This window comes from Pipistrellus kuhlii, unplaced genomic scaffold (genome assembly GCF_014108245.1).
Source record: "Pipistrellus kuhlii isolate mPipKuh1 unplaced genomic scaffold, mPipKuh1.p scaffold_m20_p_2, whole genome shotgun sequence".
Taxonomy (NCBI): Eukaryota; Metazoa; Chordata; class Mammalia; order Chiroptera; family Vespertilionidae; genus Pipistrellus; species Pipistrellus kuhlii.
The window spans coordinates 38,501,000-38,516,285 of record NW_023425515.1 but is presented as its reverse complement, the minus strand read 5'-3'; the positions used below and the strand labels follow the sequence as shown (position 1 = coordinate 38,516,285).

Below are 15,286 nucleotides of genomic sequence, written 5' to 3'. Positions count from 1 at the left end.
GCCAGAGTTCAGCCAAGATGGTCTCCCCCTGGCCCACCGGCTTTGTTCCTAAGTCTGCATTAGCTGGCAAGTGGGGTCTGGGCATTCTTTAAAAAGGAGCATTTGGCCTGAAGCAGTGTGGGAAAGCCCCACCACTCCCTGCCGGAAGGGAGTCTGTGTTCACAGGGAGTGTTCACAAACAGAACACAAAGCCAGAGATTCTGGGCTTGCATTTGACTCATCTGTCTGTCTCTCCCCTTGGTTGCTGGGTTACCAACCACAGGGTGAGAGGAGCCAATCCGGCTCATCCCAGGAGCTTTTGGCAGCTCAAGTTAGAGGGCAGAGACCTGGGAGCCCAGGTTGTGTCCCTGGGAGGAACCATCCAACACCTGGAGAGGCTGAAGCCAGCCATCCTCCGATGATACACAAATCCATTGCCTGGAGGTTTCAGCGAAGGAGGAGTGCCGAGCATGGCTACCAGAGAGTCTGCATTTTTCCTGTTGGCAGGACCATGTCGTGGGCACTCTTTAAATATACCCTAAGTGAGAAACAACCCTGGCCTCGCCACTGCCAGCTGCAGGCACACAGCGACTGCTTGTTCTCCCTGCAGCTGGCCTTGAAACTGAACCCAGAATAGAGCAGCTCTGTCCCCCTGTCTCTGTGGCCCGCCCTCCCTACCCCCATCTCCATGCCAGCCTTGCCTAAGGTCCCTCTGGATCTAAAATGCAAGAGCTCTTCCTCAAGTGCACAGCAGGCTGGTCGCCTGGGTGCTGAAGATGCTGGTGGCCTCTGGTGGAGGGGGGAGGGTGGCTGTTAGGGGCACTTCCTGTTTCCCTTATCTCCTCATAATGAGTCCTTTTACTATTTATTCATGAGGCTAAGGAGTGGGGTGTCATGTGACAGCAGCTCCTGACAGTCAGCAAGATTGGGACAGGCACCATTTTTGCGTCTAGAGAGCAGTGCATGGATGGTCCTGTGCCTTGTGAGAGGGGGACAGAGGGACAGAGAGGCAGGAGAACAAGGCAAGTGAGTGGCAGGTGTGAGGAGGCTTCCCCGCACCACAGGTAGCTAGCGGAGAGAGCACAGGGCCCTCAGGAAGAGCAGGAGGAGAAGCTATGCTAAGTGACCTTCTACAGTGCACACATCAGCTCAGGCCTGTGAGGACCAACACACCCATCAGTTCAAGGCTAGCCGCCCCAAGAATAAACCCAGGCAGGTAAATACCACATGTCACCATTTCAAAGCCCTACCGTAGTCTTTTTTCCATAGTCACACAGCAACCTGGTGAGCTCCACAGGCCAGGCATTATTATCCCCATTTCATGGAAAAGCAAGAGGAGGCACAGAGGTTTTGAAAGGTAAACAGAAGGGAAACAAAAATAAAAAATAAAAAAAAGCCACATGCTTTGACTGCCTGTTATCATGTGTCCTCGTTTGACATAATAACCCAACGAAGCAAGGACTACCACATTTTTTAAATGAAGAAACTGAGTCTCAGATACACTGAGTAACCTGACCGAGATTCCATTGTTAACACCTGGTAAGAGAGAAGATTCTAGATCTCCTGGAATGAGTGTAGCTTAGAAGCCATAAACAGAGTTCTATCTGACTATGCTAGAGACTCAGTGAACTCAGCACTTTCTTCTTCCTTTACTGAGTGTTGGACCCTTCGGTTCCCTCCAGCTGAGGCAGCTGGGAGGGCTGCTGAGAAGTACTTTCCGAGCAGAAGACAGTCCTCCTGCTCACTTGAGAAAGGAACAGGTTTGGGCTGGATGGTAGGTGAGAGTCAGAGAGGAAAACTGCCTCCAAATTTACCAGTTTTCCTAAGTAGCATCTCATTTTGACCCACAGAACATTCAGGGCAAATATTAATGTCCTCACTTTATGGGTGAGGAAACTAAGGCTGAGAGGTTTGGCAACTTGGGAAAGAAAACAAAGGAAAAGGGTAGAGGGGAACAGATAACAATGTCTATTTAGATTCTCTGTGTGTCACTGATATTAAAAAAAAAAAAAAAAAAAAAAAGTTGGGCCAAAACCGGTTTGGCTCAGTGGATAGAGCGTCGGCCTGCAGACTAAAGGGTCCCAGGTTCGATTCTGGTCAAGGGCATGTACCTTGGTTTCAGGCACATCCCCAGTAGGGGGTGTGCAAGAGGCAGCTGATCGATGATTCTTTCTCATCAATGTTTCTAACTATCCCTCTCTCTTCATCTCTGTAAAAAAAAAAAAAAAAAAAAAAAAAAATCAATAAAATATATATATATATTTTAAAAAATTTGGATGGTGAAACGGAGCTAAAATGAGATTATGCAGGGAGGGTCTCCATTAAAAGCCTCTCACATGGAATTCAACCTCTGGGGTCAGTGGCTTGTTGAGAAAGACTAAGAAACTTGGTCTTCTCTGAAGTGAAGCTTATAGCCCAGTGACATAAGAGGGAATATAGGATTCACTTAGTGAGTGCTAAGCAGACTGGATCCAGCAGTCCTGGAGGGCCACGTGGGCCAGATCATCCAGGACAAGGGGGGAGAGAAGGTGCCTTGAGATGGATTGCTCACATGCACACGCTAGGCCAGAGCTGGCCCAGTGAAAGGGGCTTGGCCTAGTCACACAAGTCCGGGGGTTAGCCCTGTTCTGCAATTAGGTGAAGTAACTTTGCTAAACTGTGTGTCTGAGCCTCAGTATTCTCATCTATAAAATGGAACAAAAGGGGTTAACCTACTTCCCAAGGCTATAGTTCAGAATAAAGTTTTCAGGGTTGTTTTTTAAGTAACTGGCAATGGTGCTAAGTGCCTCCCAGAATCTGCAAAGCAGCCTCAAGTGGCAGGTGTTGAAATCACCTTTTCAAAGAAGGGGATTGAAGCTGAGAGAAGGCAAGAGGCCCACCTGAAGTCCACAGCCTATGAGTGGTCAGGGTCAGGCTTCAAATACAGATTTGACCAAAACCAGAGCAGTACTGGCACTTTAGTGTGGAGCAGAGATTCTCAACCAGGTGTGAGGCATATCTGATTTGCTTTTATTTGCATATTTTTATTTAACATTCCAGATAACATTAAAACTAGGCATGAGATTTTTACACTTACCAAAAGAGAACACAGCTCTGACTGGTGTGCTCAGTGGTTAAGCACTGCCCCTTATACCAAAATATTGTGGGTTGGATTCCTGGTCAAGAGCAGATACCTGGATGCAGGTTGGGTCCCTCCCCACTCTTCCTACCCTCCCTCACCCCCACTGCCCCAGTTGGGGCTCCTGTGGGAGGCAACTTATCAATGCTCTCCCTCTCCTCTCTACCTCTCTCTGTCCCTCCCTCCCTTCCTTCCACTCTCTCTAAAAATCAATGGGGGGAAAAAATATCCATGGGCGAAAATTAAACCAAGAGAGAGAGAGAGAGAGAGAGAGAGAGAGAGACCATAAAAAATATTCCAAATGCTCACCCTAAATGCTCCTTCACAGGAACACACAGGAAGGCCTGTGAAAACTCGTCTGTTCCTGAGAAGTGAGTGCTCAGTACATTGTGGCTGACCCTAATTAAGAAGCCAGCATGTCACCCTCGTGACTCTCATCACCTCTGTCTAGGGCCATCCCTCAGGGTCTCTCAGAGTCTCCGGCTTCTCTTCCTTCCCAAAGCTGCCCTTGATGTTCATTTTAATCTGATTTCACCTGAATAAACAGGTGGGGGATGGGGTGAGGGAGGGACTCGGTGAGTCATCTCTGCACCCCAGGCCCAGAATAGCCTTGCACAAGTTTTTGATGTGATCATAGTTAGGTGGAGCAAACTAGGCAGGCTTCAACTGGAGCACTTATTTTACATGCTGTGGAAATTTTTCATTTTACTGGCTAAAAATAAGAGCTTCCAAAATTCCTTGATATTTCATCTGCTTTAAAACAATGTTCACAAGGGAAGGCGAGCCAGCTCCAGTAACGTGAACCTCTGCATGGGGAAAGTGAGTCCCAGTTTGGAAGCTGCTCAAAAATAATTGTTCTCCAGTATGTTTTGGAAATCTCTGTACATCAGTTCCCCCTCCTCTTTCAACTGAGGTTATTTAAAAAAAAATAAAAAAAAAAAAATACTACAAAGTCCTGAGAACAGTATGTCAAACACTCCCATTGCCCACTCACTTAGAATTGGTATTTGTCAATATTTTGTTTTATTCCCTTCAAGTATATTTTAACCAAAGAAATAAAATATTGCAGGTAGAACTGAGTTTCCCCCCATTTCTTTTCACTCTGCAACTTGCATTTTTCACTCACCATTAAGTTCTTGAGATCTCTCCATGTCAATGTTGATAGAGCTTAGTTCATGGCATCTAGCAATAGCAATGAGAAAGGCAGAAATGGGAACTGTCAGACACCGCCAGTGGGAACCTAAGTGGTCGACCACTTTGTCTAGAAGTCTATGCTGAACTGAAAATCATTTTGAGGACCATATGACCAGCCAGTTCCTCACAACCTAGACCTAGGGAATTTGCTGCATGTGAGGATAAGCAAGGAAGCATGTTTTTTATTACAACAAAATTGAACCAACCCAAATAATTATGTTATTTTAACATTTTAAAAAGACAGTGTGAGTGAAAGTCCTAAATGCCACTGAAATATAACTTGGAAGTTGTTATATTGTATTATGTGAATTTCATCTCAATTTTTAAAAAATTTAATTTTACAAAAGGGAGTATACTGGACACAATGCTGGGGATATTTAATCCCTATCATGATATTGGCCCTGTCTTTGAGAATCATAAATTCTAAAACTTACATACTTAGCACAGCCATGTGCATGTAAAGAAGCTGAATAAACAATGAATCTGATTACTTTCAGGTTGGGCAGATACCTTTAGTGATTCCAATACAACCAAGTGCCATTGTTTCTTTAAAAGAGAGAGAGAGAGAGAGAGAGAGAGAGAGAGAGAGAGAGAGAGAGAGGAATCAAGAATTTTACAGGTTGGCCAATAAGTGGCAGAAGAGAATACATGGCTCTCCAGCTCCAACTGGGGGCATTCTCTTATTCTATCTCGGTATCCACCTGCAATATTGCACACTTTTAAGTTAGAGGGGAAAGATCTTCAATCATCTTGGCTTCTTCTGGCATCATCACTTCTCAGCATAGGCTTGTGGGGCCTTGCAGAGCTTGGAGTGATGAAGGTGGGAACTGGCCAGGTGCTCAGCCCATCTACCCAGCCATAGTCATCCCAAGAGAGATGAAATGAAAACACATTCATGGGGAAGGGAAAGCTGAGAAAAGCATTGGAAGGGATTTTGAGTTCATGGAAAAATGAAAGGCAACATTCTGATTATGCATCAAACCCTAAAGTCAAAAGGAAGGCTGGAATGGGCCTTGGAGAGATAGTCACTTCTGGCCTTTTCCTTCCTCAGCCAAATGCATTGACTCCATCATTCCAGGACCATCTTCATGGTGAGAGCACCCAAGGCAGCACTTGCCACTTCAGATTTCCTCTTCTTGCTCATCCTACAGTTCTCTCTAGTCCAGATGCCCCTACGTCTGTTTCTTCCTGCTCCCTCCTGCTATGTCCAATGAAGTCTTTTCCTGGTTATAAAAGTAATACAAATTCATGGTAGAACATTTTAAACTATGGAGGGACAGAACAGAAAAGTAACCACCCACAATCTCACCATTAGGAATCAGCACTGTTATATGGGCCTTGCTTCAACCCTATATTACCTCTTGTTTCTCTAAATGCAGGCTTCTAGAGGACCTCTGTGATTCTTTGAGTTCTTAAATCCTTACCCATTTTTAAACCCAGCTTCATGCTCCCTATCTCTCTATCTCATTTAGCCATGCACTGACTATAAGTTTCTTCACTGATCCTTAAAGTCTTTGAGCCCTCTAGGAAGAAATTATTTCTCTATAACATTCCATTGTTTGTTGCAGTTTCTGACACATAACGTTTTCTCTCTCTTAAGTGACCAGCTTTTTTATTTCCTTCAAATGTGTACCCTGTATTTCACTTTAGCCTCCATTCACCCATATGCTTTTTGTTGTTGTTGTTGTTGTTTTTCATTTCCTTTGTTCTTCGTGAATTGCTTTGATTTTCTTTGTCTTCAGACTCCTGGCTATCCATACTTCGTATCTTCCAAGGACTTTGGGATAACCTTTAAGAATGAATTCCCATGCCTACATTTCACAAAGCACGAGAATTCAGCCCAGTGGATAGACAAGGCCCAAGCAGGGATCAGAAAATGGAGGCTGGGGTCACATGACTCAGCAGGTTAGAGTAAAAGGTTCCTGGAAGATCTCCAGGCTAACCTCTGCCCCAGCAAGCTTAACTTTTCTACTGCCGAGGTCCCTTAGTGAAACAATAACTTTTCCCAAGCAAATGCATGTTTTAAGTGATAATGAAATTGGGGCTGTCAGTGGCAAATATATTATTTCTCTTAGACTTTTTAGAATATTGGAAATAATTTGTGATCTTCATTTCTACACTCAGGAGACTCAGAGATCTCAGGGAATAGAACTATTTTAATCTTTTTCTGCTTCTACAACAGAAACAAACAGAAAATATTATAGACAATACATCCCATAGGTTTTTATTTATCTACGTTCGTCAGTGAGGTCATAAACTTGTTGATCCTAAGAGGAATTAAGGAGTTAGAAGAATTGACTATTTTAGGAAGAGCACATAATCTAACAAGGGATCAGATAACTACCACTGTGCACACATACATGTTATATCTCAAGTTCTTAGGACCAACAAATTAATAACAACAGCAGCCACTTAGGGAACACTGATCTTGCAACAAGTTCTGTCCCAGCGCTTGCATACATCACCTTATTTAATCTTCATAACAACTCTGTATGGTGTGTATTATTCCCATTATTTACATAAGAAAACTGAGTTCCTGAAAGATAAGAAGTACTCCAAGCTCAGCTGAGTTTCAAGCGCACATGCCCCGATAATATTACAGCACTACCCTTCCATGGTCCACCTAGTTCATGGGTATGCCTACTGAGCTAGTAATGGGGTTCCCACTGGGACATGGCACTCAGCTCTCTGAAGCAAGGACTCTATCTTATTCCTTCTGTATCCCCAGGCCCAGCACAATGCCTGAAATGAAGTAATTGCTCTATATTGATTGTAAAATTGAATCAACGTGTGAAAAATCTCATAATTAGTGTGAACACTAATAGAAATTACCACTTGAGGTATTTTTTGTTGGAAGCCACCAATATAAAAGGGACCCACCTGGCTGCATTTGTAACACAAAAGGGGAGATGGCTGAGCCTGCAGTCTGGCACTCCAACCTCCCACGCCCATCTCTGAGCTGTTGCTGGGACCTTTGAAAGTAGCAGAGGGTGTGGGACAACTGTGAACCCAGGACAGGAAATGCCAGAGTTCTCCCACCTCTTTCCCACCAAAAGGAGTTAAGACAGTGAGTGGGCAGAGCCCATATGGCACCAAGGGTGCCAGGCAGCTAAGGGGCAGGGGAAATAATCCTGAAAGACAGAAGAATGGGATCTCCATTCTGAGCCCTATCTAATGGCCTGGAGGCCTTTTGCCTCTGAGCCCTGCCAGTCCCTATGGCCATTAGCCTGCTCTGTCTGCTGGAAAGTCTGACCCCTCAGAGAGCCCCATCCAACTCAAGTTAGCCCGAGCTCCCCAGCTGACCAAAAAGCCTATTAATTTGCATCCAGAGCAAGAATGCCTCAACACACCAGGTTTCTCTAACTTGGGAGGGTGGAACAGTGGATAGGAAATGGCTTTGCCCTCTGTCCAACTCTGAGACAACCCACCACCATGAGCTCTCAGAAATAGCAGTTTTGTTTTGGAAACTGGCACCCAGAGCAGGTTTGCTCCTGGAAATGAATTTGGTTCCCCCCAGCTGCAATGTTCTACTTCCAGCCTCCCTGCCAACACCCCCTTCCAGCTGCCCCTCTGAAAGGCACCATTGTGCCCGCCTGGCACAGCAACAGAGGAGGGCTGAAGAGGAAGAAAACATTTTCTGCCCATGGGATGTTCTTAAGCAGGTTGTGTGTACATGGCTTCAATGCTGCATTCCTTGAACCCACACAAACCCGCCAAAACTGCATCATCCCTGTCACCCATGGCAGCCACCTTCCAGTCTCACTGGCCCACCAGAGCTCACTGTCAGAGAAAGCAGAGTGCGCATCTGGGTGGGGAAAGCTGGGGGGAAGCGTGGGGAGGCGGGAAATCAGATGACACTTTTTTTCAGAGCACCACTCTAGCCTGCCAAAGCAAAGCTGAACACAGACGCTGAATCTCTGATCGGGAAGGGGATTTAGTCCCACTTACCACTCAATAAACTCATTTTTGGCACATTCTCCTGAATGCACATCCAGCCTCCTCCTGAATACTACAAGGATAGGCAGCTCACTACTTTTCCAGATGCCTGTTCCATTGCTGGACAGCTCAGAATTTTAGAAAGTTCTTCCCAATGTGGAACAAGGATGTGTGACCCATTCATCACCATATCCTTCCCTTGTTGGCACTTAGCACAAAGTTTGAAATAAGTGCATAATAACTGTTTGTGGGATATAGCACTGAATTCCCCATCCACTGGGCCTATGTCTGCTCTCTGGTGGCACACAAAACATGCCTTCTTGCTCTTCCACATGATTGCCCTTCATTGGGCTGAAGATCTATCCTCCATGTGGTCTAGTATTGATCTTCTGAACTCATCATCCCCAGTCCCTTATATGACTCGATGAACAGACCCATGACTATCCTGACCACTCTTCTCTTGATAGACTCCATATTTCTCCAGTGTCCTCTTTAAAATGAAGAAGCAAATCCCTTGCATCTAGAATATTCAAAAAATGACTTCTTAGGTAATAGCACACAAGATACTCTATAAGTTGAGCTGTCTTCTTGTTCTTGTCATTCACATTTCATTCAGGAAACCTGCAAATTCATGAAGTCTACCACGAACCTAAATAAATTTGGAAAAGAAGGACCTTCCTTAGTTTCATTGAGTCAATATTTCTTCATCTGTAAAAATAAGGCCACAAATACTAATACTGTAGGGTTGCAAGGTTTGGCATTTGAAGTGCCTAGTTTATAATGTTACTTAATAAATGATATATATTAATGTTACCATATAACATATGTGTGTATTAGTATTAGTATCTAACTGCCCTCAGCAGACATTAGATCCTAAAATAATATAAAACATCCCCTCTGAATGCAAGGAAGCCACTGTCCTATCAGATTTACCTACATACCAGGCCAATTTTTAAAATTGTACTAGACTGTCTTTCCAATAATGCTATCACCACTCACCAACGACACTCAATTTATCGCCTTTTCTTCCCTCAGGAGGCACATATTATTGACAATAAAAACATTCACTCCAGTGCTTCTCTAGAGAAAATAGACATCATTGTTCGCCCTGGCTGCTTTTCTTTCACTCCCAATAAATTTCTCTATCCTGGCCATAGGCCCTGCAGATATGCAGACATCTACTTCCTTTCCCTGGTGTGCTGAAGCCGGCTTGCTTGATAGCACATCTCTTCCCAACACTGGTTTCATGTAGGTAGCTTGAAACTGGCCATAGTGAGAGCATTTACAGCAGGGAACACCACAATCAGAGCTGCTGCTTGTTCTTCTTCTTCTCCTTTTTTTCTGGAGATCCTTATGAGAAGCATTTAGCAGCACACCACTGCCTCTAGTTTTGACCTGCTGGGAGTACCTTGAACACAGGAATTTTGTCCCATTTCTATTCTATCCCCAGGGTCTAGCACAAAGTACGTAGGTTCTCATCATCCTTGATGGATACTTTTGTCTTCTGTCTCTTAATGGCTCTCATATAAACTGTGCTCCATGTACCCTATTCTTGTTACCAATTGTTCAGATGTAGATTTCCCTTAGCTGTGATCAGAGGACCACTCCTTTCAGACTTGGGTTAACCTTCCATATCTCTTCCTAACCTGGACACTCAGTCCACTTTATACTGTCAATATATTTATCCTGGGAAGTTATGGGGATTCATCTGGAAGGAACAAAAAACTTATCAGGTCCTTTAAGGAACACCTTCATTTCCATTTTGGGATTTCTCCATCTGTTCTTTCTTTCAATTAACAAATAGTTATATTGGACATCTGATGTGAGTAAGACATGCCAGAAACTATGGAGAATACAGAGCAGTGTAATTAACATATGGGCTCTACCCTCTGAGAGCTTACTGTCTCCTGGGAACTGGCAAATATGCATAAGACATGTCAGAATATGCATTCCCAATGAGACAAAAACAAAGCAATGAAAATTCAGAGAAGGAGCTGGAAGGGTAGAATTTAATAGGCCTAAAAGAGTTGATGAGCAATTTAGGTGGTGAATACAGCAGAAACAAAAGCAAGTAGGCCCAACTCTATGGCCTATAAGCAAATCTGTGTCAGGTACTATGTCTGGCCTTTGCTAGAACCCAGCTAACACTCTTCTTCCTCAACTACTTTCCTCTTTCCAAACTAAATGGGACCTTGCTCCAATGCACCCAGGCTTCCCAGAATCTAACTTACATTCCAATCTGGCCGACCAGTTCACAGAGAGAACATCCTCCCCACCTTTCAAAGCAGAAATGTCCCCACTGTAAATGAATACTTCCAGCCCAACCTTACCAGGATCCTACTGGACCCTGGGGCTATACAGAATGGTATGCGGGTGCTTTCCCTTCACCTAATGGCTATCAGCATCCTGATCCCTCAAAAAAGGTGGGAGCAGTGATCTTGGCTAGGTCTTTATGTCAACTGCTTCTGTCAAGCATGGAGGGAAGCCATTCTATCCTTCTGCCCATCCCCTCGCAGCTCATCAGAACCCATATTCAAGTGTGTCCAGATGTCATCCACATCTTCCTCAGTCTTTTCCCTTCCTCCTCACTGTAACTGAAACATTATTTTCCCTAAATCATGCCAAGCACTTTCTAACATCCCTCTTCAAAAGATGCCCCACCGCATGTCTCACTCACTTGGGAAAGGACTCCAGTATCATCCCCAGACCTCTGGCCTGCCACTATGTTCAGCATCTTCTCCTCCACTCCACCTACTTCCTATCCTAGGCATTCCCAACTTCCTCCTCTCTGTAGGCACTCATCCCACCCGTAGTCATTGAGTATCTTCTCTGCCTCAGTCATCCATGAAAAACCTTTTCCTCAATCATATTACCCTTTTAGATCAAATCTTCGCTCTCTCTAGCCCCATTTGTCACCCAACCACATGGTAATTCTGACTCTCTTCCCTCACTATCACTCCTACTCATCTGAAGTCCCTAGTTAAACCCTGGCTCTTTGAAGAGATAGTTGTGTAATCTGGAAAGGTCAGTTACCAGCTTTAGGTCTCATTGTTCTCATTTTGGTAATTAGAGATTACCAAATCTAATGTTCCATCTGGCTTTCTGTGCTTTGGCCCTCATCCAGCTGCCAAAAAACTCCTTTTTACAAAATCACTCAGGACCTTTTGGTAGCCAATCCAAATGAACAAAGGTCTAATTCTAGATATTCTGACTCTAATTACCTGTGTGGCTGGGGCCATTTCTTTCATCTCTTGAAATTTCATTTTTCTCAGCTACAAAATGAGGTGACTGCACTGAATGACCTTTCAAGACTCTTCAGGCCTCTGGTTCCATGAGAACATGTATACAGAGAAGAGAGAAGGAGAGAGACCCTTTCTTGGAGAGTGGACAGGGAAGAATTCATGAAGATGACATTTGTAGAGATTTGGAAAAAAGGCAGAGAAAGGATGCTAAGGTGTCCTGAGGGGAACTGTGGTAATGGATCTAGGCAGGGATCATCCTCCCCTGATTACGATCTCCATAATGGAAGATTCAGGATGACAACACCTGAATTTACTAACCAATCTAACATCCAAAAAATGAGACAAGCAAACTGTATGACTCCTAATGAGATGCAATGGGAAATATACAACTCCACTGATAAAGTATTCTTGCCAAAAGGATTCAAACCCTGGATCTGATCAGGCCTCTGATCTAAGAGTATCAATTTAGTGAAAACAGAGTAGACAGACGGAGAATATGTTTAAAAGACACTTCAGATGCAATCAGAAAAAATCCAGAATCTAGGGAACACTACAGCCTATTTCTCAAAGTGTGGTCCATCCCACACACAGCATCATATTACAAGAGAGTATGTAGAAATGCAGAGTCTCAGGCCCTACCTCAGACTGCCTGAATCAGAATCTGCACTTTAATAATCCTGCAGTGATTTGTACCCACATTAAAATCTTGGAAGCAGAGTTCTATGGGACAAATAACCCATTTCCTTCAATAAATATTAAAAGACAAGGGGGAGAAAACATGGGGAACTTATAGATAAAAAAATAAAAATAAATTTTAAAAAAACATGAAAAGACATAATAACCAAATTTAATTTGTAGACCTTTCAGACCAACCAATTATTTTTTTAAATGAAACTACAGAGGAAATTTGAACAATTACTGGATAGTTATTGATATTTGGGGATTATTGTTACTTTCTAATAGTAATAATGGTATTGAGGTAATTCTTTTTTTGCTAAGAGTATTATTTAAAGATACATACAGAAGTATTTATAGATTAAATGCTATAGTATCAGGGTTTTGCTATAAAATAGTTTGGTATAGAGGTGGGGAAATGAACTGGGGTAGAGTTTAAACAAGATTTAAAAAGAAAAAATCAAATGTGGGAAGAACAAATTACATAATGCAGGAAACCTAAGAAAGAACATTTTAAGCTGAAAGGGGAAAGTACTTCCAGAGCCATTGCGGACTGAGTTAGTCTGGGCTGGGAGAGGTCATTCCAGACAGCAGACACAACCCAATGGCAGAGCATGAAAAAAAAAAAAAAAGATCTGCACTCTAACCCAGAGAAAATCCCTATGATGGTGGCACTGTGAATCGAGGTTAGAAGAAGGGAGAATTTCCTAGTTGCTAAAAACTGAAACAGGTCATCAAATAAATTATGGGATCTCCTTCTCTGCGGACCTTCAGAAATAGGATCCACAGGGCTGAAATGGAGGCGGCCTTGCTCAGGGGAGAGAAAGTTTAGATCCGCAGCCTTTTCAGGTCACTGAGAAGGGAAGGGGCGGGGAAAGGGGGTTGGGGGCGCAGAGAGGAGGGAGTGGGGTGGAAAAGTCCACAGCCTGGCAGGGAAGCATCAATGCCCTCCCTCTCTCACGCCCTCTGTTTTCTGTTCCTTTCAGAGAGCACAGATAACTTGGCGGTTCCTAGTTCTGCCCAGAGTTATGTGGATTTTAAGATTCGAAATGGGGCGGGGCGGCGGGACAGTGGATTGGGAGGGAGAAGATAAATACGAATTCCTAGTGCATTTAGTGTGCACATAACTGCGCCTTGGCTTCGTAACCAAGTTTCCGGTTACCTATGCACCGGGCCTCTACCAAACAAACAAACCATCCTTGGCTCAGAGAGAAACCAGAAGTGTGGGTATCGTCTGCGCAAAAGGAACCCATGTAGAGCGTGGCCGACAGCTGCGGGCAGCGCAGCCAGGCCTGGGAGGAGGCGGGCGGGCGCCGGCCGCTCTGCTCCAGGCCTGTGTTGGGGCAGATTCTTGAACCGCTTCCAAGGGGGCTGGAGCAGGGCTGGCCTCGATGCACCTCGCCCCACCCCAGCCTGCAGCCGCGGCCCTGCACCTTGCCTCCCACGCACCTTGGGAGCAGGGTTGCAGGCGTGTGCGCGCTCGCTGCCCGGGACAAGAGCTTTCTGTTTCCGCTCCAAACTGATCTATAAATACCTGAGTTCGCTGCAGCACAGCCTGGCCTTCGAGGGGAATCGACTGGCACAATTCCAAATTAAGGGATGGCTGAAGGCGCCCGCTGGGACCGCCGCCTTCCTTGCGCTCTCCTTGGAAGCCCCCAGAGTGGGAGCAGCAGGAGGGGGACGGATGACGTCATGGAACTGGTGGAGGATTTAGCTCAGAAACCCGCCTGGGAGGCCCGAGGGCCTATGCTCCATTTAAGCCGACAATGTACCACTGTTGGCTCACTTTCCTAAACGCTTTCCACCTTTCCAGAGACCTAGATGGGCCTGGGGTTCTGAAAGAAATCAATATGTGTTGTCTAGTTCACGAACTCTGAAGACTGGGCATGCAGATATGGGTGTCAAGGCTTTGATTGACTGGCATAAGTCCGGCAACAGAGTCATTAGAATGCTACCAGCAAGGTTTCAGGTAGTGGGAGAATGATTTCAGGCCGAAATATGTTTCATGGCACAGGAAATACTAATAACTGTAATAATAATGCAAAGAATATGGAATGTTACTGCCTCCCAGAGACTAATCAACCCCTGAAGAATTGTTTATTCCTCCATCCCACCGACATCTTACAAATGACAAATTAAAACCCAACGAGGGTAAGTGAAGGAACTACTTACTAGTCACCTCATGTCTTTCAATCTCCAAGCCCAGGCAACCTCTTTCCAACACTGCATTGCCTTTTGGCTTCCAAATAGGTACATTCCAAGGGTGGGGGCATCTACTGTCCAATAGTCTCCAGGCTCCTCTCACCTCTTCTATTTTCAAGGAGATAATGGGGGAAAGGGACAATTTTTCAGAAAACAGAGTGAGGACTGTTGGCTCTTCCAGAGAGAGGTTGACTTAACCAAATTAAAGTTAACACTCCTAGCTCGTATGACTGGAGATGGAAGGGGCAAGATACACTTAACACTGCAATAGGGAAGAAAGGTGATTTGTGGAATCTATGTCCCAAGAACTATGCTGTGCTAATGGTAATTTTTTTTTTTAACAAAGTTGGCACAGAGGCAAGATATAATAATACTTATCTTCAACAATGATGTGCCATAACTGCTCTAAGTACTCTACAAGACAGAGTAGTGGTGGGAAATGTCAGTTACTTAAATAACAGCTGGAAGTTTAATTTTGCTATAAGTCTAGCATCAGCCAAAGTCTCGATTTGCGTCACTGACTTTCATCTCCAAGGTAGGATCTGGCACCTGACTGCTGGGCTCTGCAGTCTAGCTCTGGCAGCTTGTAGAGTGGAAGTTGAGTGATCATGAGTAAGCCCTTTACCCCTGTGATACCTTGTCAGTTGTGGGTAGTAATTATGCCTCCTTCGTTGCACTCATGTGAGAATCCCAGGAGAGAATGTAAGTGAAGGACAAGCACAGTGCCTAATCTTGAGCTACAAATATTATTACTATTTCCTCTCAGAAGGGAGGGGGCATTTTGGCCAGCAATGAAGAAACTGAGGTGCAGCAGAAGTAACAACAACCAACAGGGAAAGTGACGGTGTTGTGTAGGACACACAAAGACAATACTGAGCAAAGACCCGAGCAAAGCTCTTTTCAGAGCGTTTGGAGAAAAGTAAAGTCTGGCTCAGTGAAG

The 15,286-nt window shown here is 44.5% G+C and overlaps 1 protein-coding gene across 8 annotated transcripts in view; it reads left to right on the top strand.

Annotated features, from left to right (window-relative positions):
• Positions 1–15,286, top strand: part of DGKG (diacylglycerol kinase gamma) — a 200,607-nt gene that overhangs the window by 135,074 nt on the left and 50,247 nt on the right. The gene's annotated exons all lie outside the window — the stretch shown is intronic.